The 19,820-nt window shown below is 58.4% G+C and overlaps 1 protein-coding gene across 3 annotated transcripts in view; it reads right to left on the minus strand.

Moving 5' to 3' along the window:
- The window catches only part of CNTFR (ciliary neurotrophic factor receptor), a 39,331-nt gene extending 23,184 nt beyond the window's left edge, over window positions 1–16,147 (minus strand). Inside the window, exons 1-2 of one of the 3 annotated variants that reach the window (XM_067744651.1) lie at window positions 16,006–16,147; window positions 7,010–7,120 (exon numbers count right to left, since the gene is read on the minus strand). The gene's annotated coding sequence lies outside the window, so the exon portion shown is untranslated. Of the gene's footprint in view, window positions 1–7,009; window positions 7,121–14,827; window positions 15,004–15,791; window positions 15,817–16,005 lie in introns of those variants that run through there. The other 2 variants (XM_067744652.1, XM_067744650.1) reach the window with 2 other exon arrangements.
- Between the last annotated feature and the right edge of the window lie 3,673 nt (window positions 16,148–19,820).

Consider the following 19,820-nt stretch of genomic DNA (forward strand, 5'->3'; position numbering starts at 1 on the left):
GGGCAGGGGCAGAGACAGGGACAAGGACATGGTGGACAGGGAGGAACAGTGCTGGCTGAGGGGGCGGCTGGGAGAGACAGTCTGGGCGGGCGGGAAGCTCCAGGATGGGGAGGAGGGGCTGAGGCCAGGAGGCCCCCAGATCCCACCAGGCCTAGGCAGCCTGGACAGCGTGGGCGGTGGGGGGGGCAGAGGCCTGAGCGGTCCAGAGGCTGGGGGTGGGGCGGAGGCCAAGGATGGAGGCCTGGCCCCTGGCAGCTGGCCCAGCAGGCCCCCCATGGGGGAGGGGGCGGGCCTGGGTCAGGGGCCAGCTCCTGGGCTGGGGCCGGCTGGCCATGGGGCAGCCTCCTACTCCCCACGGTGTCTCCCCCTGTCTCTTCCTCCTTTCTCTCTGAATCCAGACCTGGCCCTCCTCTCAGCTCTCAGTGCCCCCACCCTAAGTGGCACAGGACCCAGAAGCCATGCCTGGGTTTAGGACTCAAGCCGTATCTCCTCCTGGGCTACCCATCCCCACCCGCTCCGGGAGCAAGCCCCCATGCTCAGGGGAAAGGACCCCACCCAAACATATGCCCCCCCTCCCCCGCAGAAGGGGGCAGGAGAAGCTGAGCACCAGTGGGAGGGGGGCCAGGAGGGAGGCAGGGGGAGCGGTCCCCCAGCTCCAGCCTCTGGCTGAGGCTGTGGAAAAGGAGGCGGCCCAATGTGAGTGAGTTGGGGGGGGTATCCGCACCTGCTGTTGTGACCTCCACAGCCGGAGATGGGGGCCTGGGGGGGGGACAAGATTCCGATGGATTTTGGCAGCAGCCCGGACTCTGAGCGCTCAAACCCCCCACCCCCCAGCCTCTTGCACCGTGGGGATCCTGAGATCAGCATGTGCGTGCCCTGCTGCACGTGTGTGCGGGCGTGTTGCGGGCCTCCCATATGACGGGCCTGGCTGGGCAGCTGGGAGGTGTCCTGGGGAGATGGGTGTCTGAATCCCACCAGCCGTGCGCACATGTGGAGCCCCACTCGGGGCCCTGCATGCTGCCTGATGACCTGGGCACCGGCTTGTATATGCTCACATATGCAGGCCTGGACTTAAGCAGCCCTCTCGGTGCAAAAGGTCTGGGCTTTCTCCCTCAAAAGTCATCTGATCCAGCCCCCTGCCTCTCAAATGGGAAGCAGGAAGGGGCAGATAAGTTCATATCCTCCCTTTGGGCACATGGGCTCTGGATAGCTTCACAGCACCTGAGGTGCAAGCTCCAAATCCCTCATCCCCTAACCCCAGTCCAGAATCCCTTGTGGCTTCTAGAAGAATCAGGAGGATCCCTCTATCCAGAAAAGGCCCACACACCAGTCGGGTTAAGTCTAGGGGGAGTGGGGGCTTGGGGGCTGGCCTTCTTGGAGGGACAGATGCTGCAGCAGGAGGTTAGACAGCTGGAAGAACTCCATGAAAGGCAGGGGATGGGCAGAGCAACAGGGTTGACTGAGACCTCCCTCTGCCAACAGGGGAGTGGGCTCGCAGCAGATGAGGCAGGGGCAGGAAGGAGGCTGCTGAGCCCTCCATGGAGACAGAAGGATGGACAGAATAGCTTTCCAGATTTGGGGGCTGGGACAAAGACCTATTTGCCTCAGCATCTCCCACTACACCCCACCCCTGGCCCCATCACTGCTATGGTGCAGACACACCCTCGAATATAGACACAGAGGTTGATGCTTTGCAAGCTTGTGTGTACACGTGCGCGCGTGCACACGTGCGCACACGAACACACACACACACAAAGGGGGGGTGGGGGTGGGCAGTGCATGTGAAGCATTGATGTGTAACGAAAAGAACTGAAGATGGTCTTTCCGACAGAGCCAGAGGTGAGCAGGGGAACAGAAATGTCAACTGTCTTCACGTGCGCTGCTCTCCCTGCCCCCCCAACATGCACGCACACTGCACACACTACTTCTGAGGAAGCTTCTGGTCTGCTGGGCAAAAGCAAGCCGTCCTTCCTCCCCCTTCCTCCCCTCCGCACAGTGGGGAAGCCAGAGCAATCTGTTCCTGATGGGTAAACACAGGCATGAGTATGCGCGCACACATGCTCACACACACACCCGCGATTCAGGGGTGCGTGACACCCAGTGCTCACTTCACCCCAAGATGGGACGCACACTCGGGCTCTCACTACCACTGGCAGAGCCTCCCAAAGTCCCCCACCTCCACCACACACAGCCAGAGCTTCACAGACACACCCAGGCAGCCTCTCGCTGACACAGGCACTTGGAGTCTCCCATCACAGCCACTCATCACGGCCTCCCACGTGGACACCCGCTGCCACAGCCTCGCACATGCTGGTATGCGCGCACACACGAATCACAGTCACAGTCACACACAACAGACTCTCTCACACGCACTCAATCAAAACAGTCCTGGTCTCACATATGGATACCAGCACACACTCAGAACACTCACCCTCCCACACAGATAACAGAGCACCTCCAGAAACGCAGAGCGCCCCCCCCACCCCCCGGCACCCTCAGCCCTCACACCCCTACACTCGGCAGTGGGAAATAGATACACACTCCATGCTGGGACCTCGGGTTGCCTGGCCTGTGCCTGGGGGAAGACAGGATAAAGCTCAGGGTGGCCTAAAGCAGGAAGGGAAAGTTCCTGAAAATCGAGGAAACAGACTATTCCCTACTCGGCTCCTTCCTCTCCTAACCCTGCTTTTGCCAGTATTTGGGAATGAGGGGAGATCCTGGCCAGAGCAGAGGGGTGAGGGAGCCCCCGGGTGAAGAGATGATGGCACTGGTGGCAGCAGGAGCCAGCAAACCCCAGAAACCAGCCTGCCCCCAGGGCCCTCCTGCCTCACCTCCTCACCCCCTCTTCTCCAGGATGAGGAGAAGCAGCAGCTCTCAGCCTAGCCACCTGCTGAGTGACCCCAGGCCTCTTCAAAACCTCTCTGTGCCTACAACTGTCTATAGGGCACCTGAATGTCAGGCCTGGCTGCAGGAAGGGAGGCAAGGGGAAGGAGATGAGGCCTCGACCTCAACCCCCAGCCCCTGCCAAAGCCCTGTCATCACTGTCAGACCCCAAAGAGAGATGGGGACAGCACTGGCCAAGCCAGTGCTCCTCTGACAAACCACTGAGGACAAGAATCCTAAAGTGTCCTTGGACCCTGCAGCCCCACCTCCCATCACAAGAGAGGACGCTGTGTCGCTGTCCAGGCAGAAAGGAATCCAGGCTGTGCTGGCAGGGCCCCAACTGGAGAACAATTGGCAATGCTGTTGACATCCTCACCACTTGCCACTCCAGGTGTAGCTTGAGCCCTGATGCCCCATCCTAAAGTGAGTCTGAGAGGGCTCCATGGAAGCCAGGCGGGGGAGCAAACACCGGGCAGCAGAACCTAAGGGAACCAGGCAGGGCGACCCCATAAAGCCAGGTGATGGGGACTTAGGAAAAGCAGGCCGTGGGCACAAAAGAAATCAGGCAGCAAGGTCTGCGGAAACTAGGCGACAGGGCCCAAAAGAACGTAGGCTGTGGGGGCCAAATGAAGCCAGGCCACGGGGACTGAAGTTAGCTAGGAGGTGGGGACAAATGAAGCCAGGCGAGAGGCCCACAGGATGGGAGAAAAGAAAGCTATCAGGAGCTCATGCCCTCTGTCTAGATGTCCCCCACACCCTGGGCCTCTCTCTCAGTAGCCCCCTTCCCACCCAGGTGCTGGTCCCCTCCCCCAGGCCAATGCACACAGCCAGAGCCCCCTCCTCGCTCAGAGGCCTGGTCCAGTTGCAGCCACTGGGCCCCGGCCCCATCCCTGGGACCTCAGGAAGTCCCAGCCCCTCCCACCGGCTGCAGAGGAGGGGGGCTGGGGGGGGAGAAAGAGAAGAGAAGAGAGACAGCTTGGCAGAGGGAGGGCCGAGCAGCCGCGGGGGGCGGGGGCCGAGTAAGGAGCGGGAAGCGGCGAGGCGGGCTGGCGGGCGGCGCGGGCGGGGGCGTCTCTGCCGCAGGAGCGGGGGTGACAAGTTCTCCGGCCCTGCGGCTGCGCGGCCACTGACCTGGGTCCCCGTGCAGGCGCCCAGTCGGTGCCTCCGGCGCTCCGCGGGTGCGCCCGGCCGCCCGCGGTCATCGGGCCCCTGGGGTTCGGGGCTGGGGCCCGGGCGGCCCGGGGAGCAGGCGTGTCCCCCCCCCCCCCCGCCTACCCCCACCCCCGAGAGTCCCGGCGGGCGGGCGGGCGGGCGAGGCGGCGAGCGGGCCGGGAGGAGGGGAGGAAGGAGCGCGCGGCGAGCGAGCGAGCCGAGCTAGCGGAGGGAGCGAGTGAGGGACGGCAGGCAGTGAGGTCATCCTTTGAATCTAATTGTCTGAGTCAGGAGGAGATGTGGCACTCGATGCAGGGGGAGGGGAGGGGGAAGGGACCCTCCCGGCTCCGGGCCGGGGCCCCTCCTCACACCCAGGGCCGGCCGCGGCCTCCCTTCCCCCGCCCAGGGCCAAGTTGTCTCGGGCCAAATGGGACAAACCCCTGCCCGTCTCACTCAAGGCTGACCTCTGCTGCCATGGGGGCTCCAACCCACATCACCCCCAGAGAGCGGCCACCTTTCTATTCTCTGGGGCTGATGCGGACCCCCTCCAGGCCCAGGTTGCCCTCCCGCATGTCTGAGGGTAATGGGAAGCCCCCATCCCACCCCCAGGTTGTATTTCTGCCCTGTGAGGATAAAGGGGGAACCTCCACCAGCCTTGCAAGGGACCTTCGTGCACTCTAGAAACGTGGAGTCCCCAACTCTATTCCCCAGGTGACTTCTTGCACTGGGAATTTGGGGGAATCTGGACATTGAACCGAAGCTCCCCTTCCTGCCTCCTGAGAATGACAGTGCAATGCCTCCCAGTCCTGCACTTTGGGGGGCATGAGGACCCCCAACGGAGCCCAGGGTCTCTACTCTGCATGCCCAACTCTTCAGGAGGGGCAGGAGCCAGGCCAGAACCCCAAGGTCCCCAGAGGCTGCTCAGGGGAGCAGGTCACTCAAGTGGTGGGAGGGCAAGACGACAGTTGGGCCCTGGGCCCGTCAGGTGTGCACGCACAAGCACATGCACACATGTGTACACGCACATGGGGGGAGACCAGGCGGCTGGGGACACTCACGCCGAGGGCCACACACCCCTCCCCTCGCCCCCATGGGGGAGGGGTGATAAATATTTAAGCGGCTTTTAGCTCTGAAGGGGCTGAAGCTGGGGGAGGGAGGGGGATCCACAATGCCTGATTAATGGGGTTACCGGCTTGGATCAATCCATCTGCCCGCCGCTCCCTCTTCCCTCCTCCCTCCTCCTCCCTCCCTCCGCCTAATGCGCTTTATCAGGAGACGCTTTTCTGACTTGGCAGCGTCGGGTGTTTTAAATAGACCCATTTAGAGCAGGGGTTGGGGGAGAAAGGAGGGGGGGAAGGGAGACAGAGATTGAGACAGGCTGGGAGACAGAGATGAATCAGGAGAGAGAGACAAGCCCCGGAAGAGAGAGACTGGGAGCGGAGAGACAGAAGGAGATACTGAGACACGGAAATAAGAGGCTGCGGATGACACTCCCACGGAGGCTGAATGGGGCCGGGGGGTGGGGGGGTGATGGTGAGGCCGAGGGGAAGCTGGGGGGGCTGAAGAGTAGAAACAAACAAACTAACAAAAGAGACAGACAGAGAGAGAGGAAAGGAGTCACCGACAGCAGGAAGAAACCCAGAGACAGGTTCTCTGCAAGGGCTGAGTGCTAGCCTGGGAGACAGCAGATATCTTTTATTTCCAAAAACAGTTTTTCATCCACTTTGTTAAATTAAAAAGCTGTCTTTAAAGTGGTGCTGGAGGTGCTGCTGCGGGAGGGTGGACGGAACTGCCAAGTCCTCCCTCTCAGCCTCCTCGTCTGCCCCCACAGAAGCTGCCTCAGCCCTAGCCCCCAGGGGTATTCTCCAGCTCCCCTGCTCTCTGTGATCCTCTGGGATCCCCAGGGACAGGGTCAGGGCATCTGAGCTACTGTTCATTGGCAGAAAGTCCTTCCTGCTGTCTGGCCTCAGTCCCTCCTGCTGCAGGGAGCCCATTCTCTTGCCTGACCACTAGCCTTCTCTTCTCTGGTCCCAGTTCCAACTCCCTAAGATGTCCCCAATCGGAGGGAGGATGATGGCCCTCACAGCTGAGCAGCTCACTTTCCCAACCGGCCATCACACTCCTTCCAGGTGTGCTCCCTAATACTGGGTAAATCTGAACTTCTGTCAGATACCCCACTCCAAGTCCCTAGGTCTTCTGGGAACAGTGAGACAGAAGCTTAACTCTCTCCAGCCTTCTGGAGCCTCCCTTCCTCCTCTTCAGAACCCCAGCTCCATTTTGTCCCTTTTATGGCCATGTTGTCAGCCTGGATACCCCCCCGCACCCTCAACAACACCCCATTCCTAGTTCTGAAGGGTCAGCAACCCACCCCACCCCCCAACTCCCAGGCCAGGAAAATGGCCAGTCTGTTTGGGAGCTGAGATGAAAAGCCTGGCCGGCCTTTGTGGGCCTCTGGCGGGTTTCGGACAATAGGCCCTTCCGTTCCGCTCCAGCGCGCCTCGATCCCATGGACACCCCCACCCTGGGGGCTGCCAATCCGGGGGCCTTGCCTGGCCGGAATGAAAGGCGGGGAGAGTCAGGCCCAGCCTCCGAGGCTGGCCTCAGAAGATTCTGGGCTTTCTGACCCTCTATCCTGCCTCCTCCAAGCCCAGCTGCTCCCTGTTGTCAAGCCAGAGAGATGCTTTGGGGGCAGAGAGGGAGCCTGACAATGAGACGAAACATACTCCCACATCCAGATTCAGCTCCCTCAGTGCAGAACCCAATTTTCTGACCTGGCTTTGCCCTTGCCTGTGTGACTGTGGGTAAGTCTCTTCCCCTTTACTGGCCTGTCATGAAAAGCCTCAGGAGGAAGGAGGAGGGGAGAGCAGGAAGAGATCTCAGGCCCTCCTTCACTCACATCCCCAGACCTACAGCCCCAATGCACCTGCCAGATGCCCTGAAACTGACCCGCCTCCCCTGGGTCCCCAGCACATACCTCTTCACCGCTGGCCGCACACGGAGCACATCAACGTCCTCCTCCTCCAGACCAAACTCTTCCTGAGACTTCCAAAACCAAGGGGGCGGGATGATGTGACAAGGCTGGATTCTAGAAGGGCAAAGGGCACAAATCAGAGGCTACAGAGGAGAACTTAGTCCAACTCAGAGCTCACTTCACACTCACAACCCCACTGTGAGAAGGAGAGACTGAGGCAGGCAGCAGGTAAGTGTCTAGAAGAGAAAAAGTTGGGAGTGGTCCAGACTCCCTGCAGCACCCTTTGCAGACCTTAGGTTCTGAACCACAGGGACAAAAGTAGGCCAGAAGCCAGTGGCCTGACACCACACATAGATACACACCCAAAGACAATCCAAAATCCCCACACAACCAGTTCACAGACACAAGCACCTCCATGTCACACACATTCTCCCATGCATACTCATACAGAGACCCATGGCCCCCAGGAGGGCATAAACACCCACCATCATCCTGTTTTCTCCTCATCACCACTACGATTTATTGAGCATCTGTTACGTGTCAGGAACTGTTAGGCACTTTATATGCATGACCTCATTTAATCTTCATGACTTCTCCGTGAGGTAGGTTCTACTATTATTCCCATTTGACAGCTGAAAAAACTGAGATTCGGGGAGGTTGACTTGCCCAAGACCACACAGCTGATCCGTTCCAGAGCATAGATATGAGTGCAGATCTAGCTCCAAAGCCCTTCTGCTATACCAGTTTGCCTCTGCAGATCTCTCTCCCACCAGCACAGTGCCTTTCCCAATAATAATAGGAACGGCTAACACTTGCTCGGGGTCCTTGATGAGCCAGATACCATGCTGAGGACTTAACACACAGTTTTGGCAGATGAGAAAACTGAGGCTCGGAGAACAAAAGCGCCTTGCCCAAAGTCACATGACTGGTAGCTGGTAAGAAAGCTGGCTGTTCTGAAAGTCACTGTTGCTTCTAGGACTCCACTTACTTAACAGAGCCCTCGGCTTCTACAAGACCCCGGGAGACTCTCAGGGTTCAACTGCTCCTCTCCCCGCCAAAACAGGTCCCAGATGTGTCTGCCAAAGGCATGATCAAGTGCCTAAACACAGACCCATGAGAAAGGGACTCCATGTCATCCAACCCTGCCCAGAGAGGCAGAGGTACCACCAAACAGGGAGAGATGGCCAGAAACGAAAACAAGGTGTTAGAGACAGGCTGGCTGGTGGTAACAGATACAGACACACCAAGAGATAGGTAGGCCCAAAGAGAGGAAGACAGAGACAGACACACGGGACCAAGGAATGACAGAGACAGTGGGAAAAGGAGACAATAGAGGGAGAGGAGGATACAGGCCGACGTGAAAAAAACACAGAAGGATAGACACAGACATACAGACACGTATGGAACCATCCCACCTTCACAAGAAGAAAACTGTGAAAACAAACAAGACTCAGGCAGTGTGTGGTACGTGTGTAAGTGTGCATTCGAGTGTGCCTGTGTTGGGGGCATGCAGAGTCTGTATCGCTACACACATTACACCAGCTGCTTCCAGCAATTTCATCTGATTAATAATAAATGCCCCGTAATTACAGCCACTCCCCCAGCCCTTCTTCCTGTTTTTTGTCAGCTGCCACCAGGCCAGCCCCCTGTGGACCCCATGGCCCCCTCCATCCTTACCTGCTGTCTTCTACAGGGCTGAGAGGACATGGGCTAGGGAAGGAGACCAGACTCCCAACCTGAGGGAGAATACCCATTTCTCTATCTTGGATTAATGCCCAATGCTCCCAAGCAAAAGGTCATTTCCCTTAGGTCTCACTCAGAACTCTCCCCCCTTCCCTGGGTATAACCTGTAACCCCTAATGTGGCCTAGAGGCCCAGGTCTGGGGACACAGAGAGAAATGAACTCTGGACTCCCCTTGCCCACTCTTCATCACTCACTGGCTGAAAGAAGTCTCCATTCACAAAGCTTCCCCAGCCTTGGAACCCCACAGGCTCAAAGAAGGAAGGGACCAGGACAGCCCCCCTTTTCCCACCCCATCATTCCAACCCAGGCAGCCCCAAAGTCTCTGCCCACTTGTGTACTCTCACGCTTTGGACACGCCATGGCTCCGCCTCCATTCCTGAGCCCCCCCAGGTCCACCTCCTTCCAGGCCTCCCACCCTAGCTCTCCAAGGCAGCTCTATCAGAATCAGCTGCGGGTTTGTGCTGATCTGTTTCTAATCGCTGGGGCCTGGTTCACGCTGGCCCCCACCCCCCAATATTGATTCCATTATTTGGAGAGTCATTGACGTCAAGGACCTGGATGGGTGCCAAAACCGCCTTCTCTCAGGGCCTGGGCCAGGGCCCAGCCCCTCATCTCGCGATTTCACGGAGGGGCCCAGAAAGGTCAGCTCACGGGCCAGGGTCACGTGACATCTGCCCTCAGAGGCTGGGGCTCTTCTTACCTTTTGGGGCCCACTGTGCAGTTCCTTTCTCCTGGGGGAGAGGGGCTACACAGAGGCATGGGGGTCAGAAGTGAGGTGGGGACCTATAGAATAGGGTGTGGAAGAACCTCATTGGGTCTTGGGCTGCAAGGAAGAGCTCTAGGAGGTAGGGATGGAGGCAGTGGCTCAGAAAAGGCTACTTGGGGAAGATTTTGTTCTTTGCCACACACTGTTTTGGAACATCCTGAAGCTGGACTTGAAATGACTATTAGAGTACTATTGACTACTCGATTTTTATGTCTGATATCAGATGTACCTCCAGGCTCTCTGAGAAAGAAATTCTCTGCAGTGCAGGGTAACAGTTTACCCTAAATGTTGCCATCATTTGACTAAGTGGCACCACTATTTTATAAACCTTTGTTCCAGATAAAACAAAGGCTCTGTCTCCTGTGCAACTCTCGCCCATGCTGCCTCAGTTTCCCCACACTCTCCCAGTCTCTCGTGCCTCTGTGCCTATCCCATCAAGATGCAGCCACTGCTACACTGACCCACACCAGCAACTCCCTGGCTCTGGCTGGACAGGGTATTTTTAGGATCCGAACCCTGTGTTCTCAGACAGACATTAATAACCAATACAGACAGTCCGTGGTGCCCACAGCAGCTAAACAAACTCGGAACCCAGCCTCAAAGGCTCAGACATGGGGTCCACTGCCTTAGCTACAGTCCAAGAAACCCAGACCTAGAGAGAGCAAGGGACATGACATGCTCACAACCACGTGGGGAGAAAAGGACTTTCCCATCTTCTGAAAAATCCTGAAGCTGGGGAGAGGACAGAGGTGACCTCTGACCTCTGCCACAGAAGCAGGGTCATTGCCCTGCCCCAGTCTCACCTAGTCCAGACCTTTTCAAGGAAGAAGCTGCCTATCCTTTGCACTCCTTCCCTGAAGGCAGGGAAGTCCTTCCTTTAGTCTAGCTGCAAATCACTCAGGGGTCCTTTGAGCCAAACAGGGTTATACAACAGAGGCTGTTGGGTCTCAAGACACAAACCCCAGAGAGTCCCCTCTCCCCATGGTCTGTCCCACTCAGTGTTCATTCCTCAACATTTCCTGAGTACCTAATCCCTGCCAGGTCCTGTGCCAGGAGTTAGGGACATGGTCCTGCCCACCAACAACACTCAGTCTGGCAGGAGAGAAAAAGATGTATTATTTACTCAGCAGTGCCCTCCCACTGTGCCCCTGGTCTGTGACAGGGGCAGGGTGGGTGGGTGGTAAGCAAAGCAGACCCCAGTCCCTAGGTCCCAGAGTTCACAGGCAATTACTATGCAGCCTTGGTGAGTATTGTGAAGAGGAAGTACAGGTAGCGTATGGTGGGGCACGCTGACTTCTTCCAGGACTGAGGATGCTTCAGTCCATTCCTAAACCCCAGGACGGGCCCTTGGACTGCCCAGAAGTCACCACCGTAGTCTAACTTCAGTTCCTTCCACTGTAGCTCCAGCCCCAGCTTCTGGGAGCTGGTTCCCCGCAGCAGCAGGGTCTAACTCTTCCCCACATCTGCCCCAGCTCTTCCTCCCACTCCTTGGCTCTGGTGACCCCAAACCCAGCATGCCCTACGCTTTGGGGGTTCTCTTTGCCCTCTGCAGAGGTAAAGGGGGGTGACGACCTCAGGGCTCTCAGCTCACAGGGACCACTAGGCTCCCCAGCCCCTCCCCACAGGAAGCCAGGAGCCGGGGTGGGTGTGGTCACCCTGGGCCACGGGAGTTTACACAGCTGAGGTCTCCACCACTCCCCCCAACCCCACAGCGGGTCTGGAGGAGGGGTCAGCTCTCTCTTCTTAGCCTCCTTGTTCTCTGGGACGCCCCCCCTCCCAACCAGGCACACAGGGTTCCCCCCCACAACCATCTGCATTTCAAAGAAAATACGCTCCATCTGTTTCCGATTCATTTACACTTCAGCTCGCCATGGGGGGGCAGAGCAGGGTGCTTTGCCTTCGAGCGCACCACCCCCATAGGGGGGCTGGAGAGCACGTGTCCCCCTCTGGGACAAGGAGCAGTTAACAGCCTAGCCATCTGAGCCTGAGGGCCAGGTCCCTACTTCTTGGCTCCCAAGGGGTGCTCCTGTACTTCAGCAGCCCCGCCCACTGGCCTCCACAGCGGGAAGGTATATAAAGCCCCCGGCAGTGTCTCCAAGGCAGGTGGAGGCCTAAGGTTGGTTGCAACCTGACTCAATTGCCCCCCCTCCCCAGGGCTATTGCTCTTTTGGGAAGAAGCAGAGTGGAGAACGCTGGGCATACCCTGGAGACAGGATAAGGACTCAGGCATTCCAGGAGACACTGTGAGATATAACATAACTTGGTCCAACCCCTTTCCAGCCAGGGCAGAGGAGAGAGAGGCGGGTGGGTTCCAGTCCAGTCTCCTCCTCCAGCCACCTTCTCACCACAGATCTGGGGCTACCATCTCCCTTAGAATCAGAGATTCACCAACCTGGAAAGGTCAAAGGAGCCAGAGGTCTACCCCTCACCAAGTCAATCTTCACACCTCTCCCAACCTAAGGATGATTGGGATGGGGGAGATGTCTTGGGAGGACATGAATCTCATTTCCCCATACCTGACCCTCTCTATCACAGGAAGGGTACCCAAAACTATTTAAGGGGGATGTGCATGTACATGGGGAACTCTAAGGGTACATGTCACCCCTGTACCAAAAAAGCCACTCAACCTTCCTGCTGTGAGAGCCTAGTCTCCTCTGGAAGAAAAGGCAGAAAAATTTAACTGGCTCAGTGTTTCCCACCGCCCCCTCCATCAGCCCACAACCCAAGTAAGAGATGTGACCAAACATGTATCTCCTCCCCTCCCCACCTTTGGAGAGGACAGATCTTGTTCCTGTCCCCAACTTCCCTGAGACACACCTTAGCATGGGTGTATTTAACTGTGAGTTCTAAGTTACACTGGGAGTGTGAACACAATCCTAATGTGGGTTTGAATGTGAGCCCCAGATGGAAGGGTAACTGTGTGTGATTCTAAGTGTGAACCCCAGGGCTCCCATGTGAATATGAAAGCCTCAAGGTGCAAGCATGAGTCTGAGTGTGAGCCCTAGGTCCCTAGTGTGGGTCTGAGCACAAGCCCCAAGATGGAAGCAAGTTTAATGTAATTGACAGGGATGTCAATCTGAGTGTGAACTCCAAGAGGCAAGTATACGTTTGACTGTGAATGTAGGTCCCAGTGTGCATGTGACTGTAAGCCCCAGGACGGAAGTAGGAGTCTGTGAACCCCAGGATTCCCAAACAAGTCAGTATAGGCATTAGAGACTTAGTGTTCGTGTGAATGTGAGCCCCTGGTCTTCACGGCTTTCTGAATGTGAGCTACGTTTCCCCATGTGAGTCTGAGTGTGAGCGCTGGGGTCCCTTTATAAGTCTGGGTCCCTAAGTGATCCCAGGATGGAAGTGAGAATCTTGCATGTCCTAGTGTGAATCTGAGGGTGAACTGATGTGAGCATGAGTTCACATCACATGAGTGTATCATCCCCAGTGTCCTACGTGAGTCCTTGAGTTCAAATGTGGGCCCCAGGTTCTCCATGTGAGTCTGAGTGTGAGCCTCAGAATGCGTGAATCTGAGAAAGCTCCAGGGTCCTAGTGTGAGTCCCACTGTGAGCCCTAGGACTCCAGTGTGTTCTGAGCCTGGGCTCTAGGTCTCAATGTTAGCCTATGAGCCTCAGGACAGAAATGTGAATCTAAAGTGTGAGCCTAGAGTCCCAATGTGAGTCTGAGTGTAAACTACAGGACTGAAGTGTATCACTGGATATGACAAGAACATAAGTGTGAATCTGAGTGCAAGTCCATTGTCCTGGTGTAATTCTTGGTGCACGTCCATATGAGTTTAAGTGTCCCAGAGGAAAGCTGAGGATGAATTCCAGAGCCCCTAGAAGTCTTGAGTGTTAACTTTAAATTTCTACTTTTCACATAAGGCTCAGGGTCCCAGTTGGAGTATTAACTGTGATGGAGTGTGAACTTTGGCTGCATGTCACTGATCCTGACCAGGAGCCCTACGAACCAGTCCAGAAGATTTGTGTGGGTTTTGGCAGTGGAGCAGGGATGCGCAGTTTATTGAGACACAGCCCCCTCCACCCGCCAAGCCCCGGCTAGCCCTACAGCCGTAGGAATATCCAATTGTTCAAGTCCCACCACCCCCATACATACATTGGTACACCATCACACCCAGAGTTAGACACACAAAAATGCACTCAGTGTTTCAGACCCCCTGGACAAACAGCAGTTACAGATGCACAAACACACCCAGCATTTCATACTCCCACCACTTCAGTGATTACAGCCACACGAATACCCTACCGACACAGACACAAATATACCAAGTATTACAGGCAACACAACTAGTGTTGCAGACACACTCCTACAGCGGCATGCAGACACACACCCAGTGTTGCAGACAAGCTGCCAGACACACAGACACACACAGAGGCTTCTCAAAGAGAGAGACTAGACGGAAAGAGAAAGAAAATCCTGAATTTTCAACAAGGCGTGAAATAGTCCTACCCGCCTGAAGCTACTGAAGGGGGGGAGGGGGTCTAGGGAGCGCTAGAGGAGAGGCTCGGGAGAGGAGAGAAGAGGAGGCGAGGAGGAGAGCTGTCCGTCTGGTGACCTCCCCGCGGCCCAGCCCCCACGCACGGGGAGATACACTCCTCCGAGCAATACAGGGATACCCAGGCCGGCTCATGTAGAGCCGCACTGTGGGAGACACACACCGGCGGACTCACAAAGAGACGGGGATACACCACAGGCGGACCCACACGGACACACAACCCAGGAACACTTACAAAGAGATACTGGAGGAGACCCACTAAATGGAGATACATCCAGGCGGACTCACGAGAAAACCACAGGCGGGCTCACGCTGACACACACACACACACAAGCGGATTCACACGGACATACATACACTGGCAGACGCGCAACCGTCCATTCACACCCCTGGGCGCTTTGAAGTCCAGATTTCTGCTGGAGAAAGAAGCCGCCTCTGGGCGCGCGGGGGTCACTGCGACCCCCCAGCTCCGTAATTTTCCCAGACCCTGCGCGCAGTGCTGAGCGGTGAGGGAGAACAGGGAGGCTAGGGCAGTTGGCCCCTGCCACCTCCCGCCAGCCGATTGTCCGCCCCCCCCTCCCACCACGCCCAACCCCCGGCGCGCCCGGACGTGGGGGGCAGCTTCTCCTGCGCCCCCGCCCCCGAGTTTACGGGCAAAGTTTCCCGTGAACTTTCCTGTCCCCTCCCCCCCGGTCTCGGGCCCATGCACGTCCCCTCCCTCTTCCCGCGCGCACGAGGGCCGCGGGTCTGTAGGTCAGCCGGAGGGTTTGAGGGTCCGGCCGCGCGCGCTCCGCGCTGGGTACTCACCGCGCCCTCGGGCCGCCGGGGCTCCGCGCCTCGACCTTCGACCGCTCCCGGCAGGGAGCGACGCAGGGAGCGCGGAGCTAGCACCGCTGCCAGATCCTGCCGCCGAGCCCCGCGCCGCGCCGGCTGGAGCCGCCGCGTCCGCTGCCGCCGCCGCCGCCCGCTCTGCACCGGCTCCCCGGCGCTCGGCGGCTTTAACCCCCCCATCCTCCTCCCTCCCTCGCGCGCTCCCTCCCTCCTTCCCTCGCCCATGTGACCGCGGGCGCCCGCTCGGCCGCGCGCGCCCTCGCTCCCCTCCCCCTCCCGCCTTGTCTCCCCGCGCCTTGGCGGCCGCGCGCCACGACCCCCTCCCGGCCACGGCCCCCGCGTGCCCCCGCCTTGGCACGCTCCCGCGCCTGGCACGCGCGGCCCGCTCGAGCGGGCACACTCATCCTGCGTAGGCCTGTGAGCCCCCGCTCCCATTCGCCTCGTGCTGGCACGCACCCTCCCCACCGCGGGCACACTCGCCCGCACTGGCACGCTTGGCCCCCTCGCATTCGCCCTCTCTCGGAAACGCCTTCCAGACTGCTGTAGTCCCCGCGCTTCATGTGCAGCCCCGACCGCGGGTCTCAAAAACGCGCACGCACACACACCCACACCCACTCCGCTGGCTCCCCCAGGGCCGCTGGGCGCACACCCAGTCCCCCCGGGTCGCTCATTCACACTCACTCGCTCACTCAGCCTTGGCCAGGTCTCCGCTGCGCACACTCCCGCACGTTCAGGCCCTGACTGCCTCGCACCGACACCCTGGCACACCCCGGGCCAACTCTCGGGGTCCTCTGGCCGGCATCTCCGTGAGAAGAGCGCGAGCCAGGGCCCCCAGGCCCCACTTTGGTCAGGGTAGGCCATAGGTCTCCGCGCCTCCCCTCTTCCTATCGCCCCCCAACAACGACCCCACCTCACATCCCGCCCAGGCACAGACACTTACACCCCTCGCGCTGAAGGGAGGAGGCTATTTGCTCGCATGACCCAGCATGGACCAGGCTGGGAACCTAGGCCCTTGCCTCCCACCAAGTCTCCGGTGACACGCCACAATTACCCTCTCCTTTTTCACCCCACCCCCCACCCCTGGACACACGGCCTGAGGAGTGACCGCCAATGGGATGCGGGTCTTAGGGAGGGTGCGCCCTTTATGCCTGGACCTGCAGTGCCGGAGCGCGAGTGCCAGAGTTTGGCGCTGGAGGTTCACCCCTCGAGTTTCCCTTCGCAGCCTGGGCCTCTGAGGGGCGGGTGTGCTCACTGCACTGGCCCCCGCGCCTCCGGTCTGGCTATTACATGGGGGATTAAGGTTAGACAACCTGACTCCTTCTGAGGCCACAGGAGAGCGCAACAGAAAGGGTGAATGCCAGCGGCGGAGAACGAGTGACCCGCCCCCATTCCCACCCCACGGATTTTTCACCTGACCTTTGACCCATAATCCCTGCTCCTAGCCCCTCCCAGGAGCTGCGCAAGGCCTGGGGGCGGGGAGCGGGGAAGGAAGTATCTTGCTGCTTCCTCACACCCTTCCCTAGTAGGCTGCCCAGAGCGCCCGGGCCCTTTCCCAACAAATGCCTCAGCGACTCCCATTGCAGAGGAAAAACCTTCTTCCCGCCACTGCCCGGGCTTTTCACTTTCACTTCCGTGGCCGCAGAATCCCCTCAGTGCAACCGGCAGGGGTCAGTCGGGGCTGTGGCTCAGAGAGAGCCGGCTGGGGCTTAGGGACACACAGAGAAATAGTGGCGCCCAGCTGAGATCCAGCTCACCCCCACCCACAGTAGGTGTCCTTTATCTGGTCTCCCTGGGCCCGGAGCTTCCAAGTGCCCAGGCCGCGGGCGGGGACGAGGTGGTGGGCACCAGGAAGGAATAGAGACGGTGCGACAGAATCTGTGTTGGGGGGGGGCGGAATTACCCCTCCCCCGGCGCCGAAACTAGGCCTGGGAGAGGTTGGGTTCTGGGGCGGGGGGGCCCCTCCCCTCGAGGCGCCGACGGGCGTCGAGATCTGCGGGTGGGGTGACTTGACCTCCGGATACCCCCGTGTCCTGGACTCAGCCTCTTTCTGCCAGGTTGAGAGCAGTGGGGAGTTCCGCCCCGGACCAACGTCACCTCTCCACCTGGGGACGCCTGGGCTGCCGACGGCAGTGCCCAAGTCCGCGGGTGCTGGGGCAGGGTCCATGCGGGGCAACCGGGGTCTGGCAGCCGGATAAATCGGTGTGTCAGAGGATTAGCCAGGACCAGAGGCGTACGTCGGACCGGATCCCGGCGTCGGTCGATCTCTAGCTTCTCCCGGCTCAGTACCCGGCGGCCGCGCCCGCTTCCCCAGGGCCGCAGCGACACCTGGCGGGCGGTGCGAGACGCGCGTTCTCTCTCAAGCTGCGGCTCCAACAGAGAGGCAGCGCCCACCTACTGAGCAACCGGGGTGCGGCCCCCCTCTCCCTCCCTCCGCTACCGCCTGGTCCAAAAGCGATTCTCCTTGCATCTCAGCTGGGGCAACAGATTACTCGTGGGTTTCTGCTCCTGCTGGCTCCAATGCTTTATCTGCACATGAGCTTCTGAGCTTTCTAAGCTTCCGTGTTGAACCCTCCTGGACCCCATTTCCCTGGGGCAAAGCCAAGCCTTGTTGGCGGCTCTTCAAAGCCTTGCAAGAACTGGCCCTGTCTCCTCTCCAGCTTTATTAGGCGCCCCTATCCCCAGTATCCCCAGCTCTGCACCAGCCCCCCTCTGTCTCATGGCACCGCTATCCTTAAGCCAAACCCCAATTCGCTGACACCCTCTCCCAGCCCTACCCCATCTTCACCATCTGCCTCTCCTATGAGGGGCAGTGGGAAATAACGCCCCCAGTTCAGAGCCCTAGTGTCCTGCAAGTGATGGTTATCCCAGATTTGATAATTCTGGAAGGCCTTGGGAAATTGGGGAGGGGAGAGGTTCCCTGGAACCTTGACTTTGTAAAACTTCCTGGAATTTTACACCCACCATGAAAGACTTTTGGCTCCACCCTGGCAAGTGACCTTAACTTGAACCACCTCCCATCCCCCTTCCCCAGAAGATAACTGTGCCATCCCAAGCCTTTGGGTAGGAAGGACCCTTCCCCATTTCTGCTGTCCTCAAGGAAAGAGAGCCCCCCACCCCACCTACCTTTTCCAGTACTCCTTCGGGAAATGGTGTTTATTTCTAACCTGCTATGCCATCAAAAAGGTCCACCGTGAGGCACATACCTGGCTACCCAGCATCACAAACACTCACACGAGCCTCTATCTCACCTACAAATGCCAGGCATAGGCTTCCCTCGTGGCGCAGTGGTTAAGAATCCACCTGCGAACGCAGGAGACACAGATTCGAGCCCTGCCTGGTCCGGGAAGATCCCACATGCCGCGGAGCAACTAAGCCAGAGCGCCACAACTACTGAGCCTGCGCTCTAGAGTCCGCGAGCTACAACTACTGCACCTGCGTGCCACAACTACTGAAGCCCGTGCACCTAGAGCCTGTGCTCCGCAACAAGAGAAACCACCGCAGTGAGAAGCCCGTGCACTGCGATGAAGAGTAGCCCCCGCTCGCCGCAACTAGAGCAAAGCCCACGGGCAGCAACAAAGACCCAACGCAACCAAATATAAAATAAATTTTTAAAAAAATGCCGGACACACATTATGTAAAGTCACACACCTGGCCTCAAAGAGTCAAACTTGTATATTGAACCTCACTATGGCACACTGGGAGTCAGGGACCCCAGCTTGGGGCTGGGGGTTAGAGGTCTCAGAAGGGCGGGACTCCCCGAATCACGCACTTATACACCATACCACACATAGACACAGTCACCCACACAATCATGTACTCAGTCACACCACGTGTCACACAGGCACACACGCAGAGTCACACACGCTCTCAATCACACGGAGTCCCACACTGGGGTTTGGCGAGTCCGGGCGGGCTCCAGGAGGCGGTTACGTAAACGCCCTCACAGCCCCCCTCCTCGCTCCCCCTCACCCCCCTCCTGCTTCCTCATGCAGTGCCAGCGCCCGGGGCTGCTTGGCTGGGGCCCGGGAACAGCTCGGCCTCGCAGAGGCTCCAGGCGCCGAGAAACCTGATCCGACACAGCCCCAGGCTGAGCCAGGGAGGGGGACCCAGAGCACGCCCCCCCAACACACTCAGGGTCCAGCTCAGCCCCCCAGAGACGACTCACACACATCCCGGGACAGCATCTAGGCCCCACTTACAACACTCCCTGCAGACCCCCTTCTGGAATCCTGTCATCTGTATCGCCACCTGAGTGTGCCCCGAACCCTCTAATCTCTGGCACCAGAAAAGGGCAAAGATCCCCTAAAGGTAGAGAATGGGTGAGAGCTGAAGCCATAATGTTGGTGCCTAAGTAGTCAGCCTGGAATTGCTGAATACTCCAGGAGTTCTCTGGAGCCATCTCCTCTTCCTCCCTGGGGTTCTCTAAAGCCACTGAGAGATAGAGATGCTTTCACTCCTGCTCTGGGCCCCCTCAGATTTGCTGCCTACCGATCCCAACATATTCTTTCAGAATTCTAAATTATCTGGATAGTTCCAAGGCCCCCCTCCCTCTCTTTGATATCTTTCCTTCCTCCTTAGTTGGAAGTTCTAACTCCAGTCTAACCCCAGTTCCTCCTGTTTTGCTAAGAAGGAAGTTTGAGGGCAACCTGAGACATTGGGAATGAAATCCCTGAAAGGAGGAAGGATTAAGGCTCAGGAAGCTCCTGAAAGTCAGGAGTCTAAGAGAAGGGGAGAGACCCCCCACCCCCACCCCAGCATAACCCTCACCCCACTCTGCAGCCCAGACTCAATTTTTCACAATAGCTTTTATCTGCCTGGGCTGCCCAGGCCCAGGCAGAAAGGGAATTTCCCCCTATGTTCTCTGTTAATGAACAAAACATTTCATGTTGAAATTCCTCCTCTGCCCCAGCCCAGTGTCTCCAGGGCCCCCCAGCCTGACCAAGCAGGGGTACCACTAAGAGGTGAGTAA

Source organism: Pseudorca crassidens, chromosome 7 (genome assembly GCF_039906515.1).
Source record: "Pseudorca crassidens isolate mPseCra1 chromosome 7, mPseCra1.hap1, whole genome shotgun sequence".
Classification (NCBI taxonomy): Eukaryota; Metazoa; Chordata; class Mammalia; order Artiodactyla; family Delphinidae; genus Pseudorca; species Pseudorca crassidens.